A 2827-nucleotide genomic window follows, 5' to 3' on the forward strand; every position below is an offset into this window, starting at 1 on the left:
GGGAGCAGTGTTTGCCAGATCAGATGGAGCAGACTCTCAAGCTTCCCAGCTAGCAAAGCACACAACCCTGCTTCCTCCTCTCTTCTTATCTCTCCCTTTTTTAAATCCTGGGGGTAACTGGAAGCTATGAAATGCAAAACATGCTTGCCATATGCCATACTTTCTCATACACTGCTACAAATGGGAACGAGACCATTTTTCAATGGCTGTTTTGCAATGGGGAAAGGCCTGCAACAAAGTGGAAATGCCAATGCTTGCATTCAGAAGGGCCAGTTCAAACAATAGCATCTCATCCTTTAAAAAGGAGCAGGTAGCAGGTGAGGTGAAAGGTCCCCATCTGTCAGCCTGAGACCCTTCAGCAGAAGTCTGACCCGCTGAATGAAGCATCATTGAACAACGCTGAGATGTATGCAATAAAACACTACTGTTCACGAAAACTGTCCTTGGTGTAAATTGAAGTCTTTCGTGCTCTAACTCATTTAGTTAGAAGTTCTCCATCCATGCCACTCTCCCTGTTTGTCTGTACTAGTCCTCCATTTTCCCATTATCTTCCAGTATTTGGCAATGGTTATTCTGGCTACCACAGGAGAAGATGAGGAGATCCTTGTGCCAAACATCATACCGGGTTCCACACTTCACCACCACTGCTGTCATTACCTTTTGAAGACTGAGATAGCTCAACTGGTAGAGCATGAGACTCTTAATCTCAGAGTCATGGGTTCAAGTCCCATGTTGGGTGAAAGAGTCCTGCACTGCAGAAGGTTAGACTAGATGAGATCCTCATGGTCCCTTCCAATTTTACCATTTTGTGATTCTGTGAAGTTTCATGAAGTTTGGTTACCAAGCACTGAGATGGTGGCAGCACCCTCCTGCAAATGTCCTAGGGCTTACAACTTTTTACACATGCTCACTCAGCTCTGAGCAGCCTGCTGCTATAAGTGTGGGACTGACTATGTGAGGAAGAGGAAATATTTTGACTTTATACAGTTATGGCCTCTTTTCTGTAACCCCTGGGATTCAGGGGCCTAAATTACATTGCAGTTCTGCTTTGAAATCACAAAGGAAAGCACTGTGGGAGTGTAGAGTTTCTGTCAGCAGTACCAATAACTCTTTGAAATCCCTTTCACCTTGACTTTTCTTTTTCTCTTTTTTTCCAGGACCCAGAATAACTCAGGCAGATGCTAAATTTATCCACCCCCTCCTCTTTTCTCCAGGATCGTTAGATTAATTTTCCAACCCAGGGCCTATCTACATACCAATTTGTGTTCTGGATCAGTGAGACAAACAGCTGAGATAAATGATACACAGCAAGCAAGCGCTGGCTTGTGGGGGATACTCAATCCTTCTGTATGTCGGTGTCCTGGTTGGGAATGCATTCATGAGGCAGCAGCAGGTGAAGTTCCTATCTGTGGAGGACAGCCTTGTAAAAAGAAAGCCCTTCAGTTAGCAGAAAGCAATCCTTTAAAACTCAGCGAGGCAGAAAACAGACCCTAAGAAGAGGCACTTGGCTGCCACAACTTTGTAGGATGCTGACAGTAAATTGTGGTGACCAGTTGAGAGCAGGGAATCAGACTCCTCTTCCGCTTAAGAATTGTCCACATTTTTGTGAAACATAGTTGAGTATTTAGTACTTCTGCCATCTGTTTATTAGCAGAGATGCATCCCAGACATCCAAGAGAGATTCACCTTGCGGATGAGTTGGTGGGAAAATTTATTTATGTATACATAAACTTCAACAATGACAACAACACCAATAATGATAATACTGAAAACAGCACAAAACAACAAAAGCACAGAGTTCAAAATGCAAATTAAAAGACTGTAAAACCCCACACACCTGGCTCAAAATTAGGTTTTGCAAACTCAGCTATTACCTTATGGGGAAAAAAAATTGTTCATTCTGGGTCGAATTGGGACTCTTCATGCTCCCAATGACATTGGGAGCATAACAGGATCCAAACACCTTCCCAAACCTCTCATGAGCCCCAGAGAGTTCCTATAGCCTGCCCTGCTCTCTTTTTCCTGTCTGGTGGTGATAGAAGCACAAACTCCCCAGAGACCTCCTGGTCTCCCTCACCGGGACTCCCTCATTTATTTTTATGCTTACATTGGGGTGTAAATAAATAAATAGTTTGACATTTATCCGAAGAACTGGAGTGCCCTTCAAAAACCACATTTCCCATTGTCTCTAGCACCTGGTACACAACTGTGTGGCTGTGATCAAGGAACCAGGGATGAAGGCCTCTCTTGGGGCTCCAGTGGCTCCTGTTATGGGGCCAATTAAGCTGAGAGTCAGGGTCGGGAGCAGAGAGCTCTTCTCCAACTTGTATTTGAATGAGAGCCAGAGAGGAACTTGCAGGTGCATCATAACTGTGTACACACTGGAAGGCAAGCTTTACAAGGCAGGCATGCGGCATCTCTAATGGGAACAGATACAGTGGTACCTCTGATTACATAATTTATTCCAGAGGTCCGTTCTTAACCTGAAACTGTTCTTAATCTGAAGCACCACTTTAGCTAATGGGAGCTCCCGCTACCGCTGCGCTGCCAGAGCACGATTTCTGTTCTTATCCTGAAGCAAAGTTCTTAACCTGAAGCGTTATTTCTGGGTTAGCGGAGTCTGTAACCTGAAGCGTATGTAACCCGAGGTACCACTGTACTTATTTATTCTCTAGTCACCATCTCTGCCCAGTAAACAATCACATCTTCATAGATGGTTTGTAGCCATTTATTAATAGATTTAACTGCAGCAGTTTGGATGTGTTTCAGACATGGTTTTCAACATACAAAGACACCAGATCTGTAGCACAGTGGTATTAGAGCACAT

Source organism: Lacerta agilis, chromosome 6 (genome assembly GCF_009819535.1).
Source record: "Lacerta agilis isolate rLacAgi1 chromosome 6, rLacAgi1.pri, whole genome shotgun sequence".
NCBI lineage: Eukaryota > Metazoa > Chordata > Lepidosauria > Squamata > Lacertidae > Lacerta > Lacerta agilis.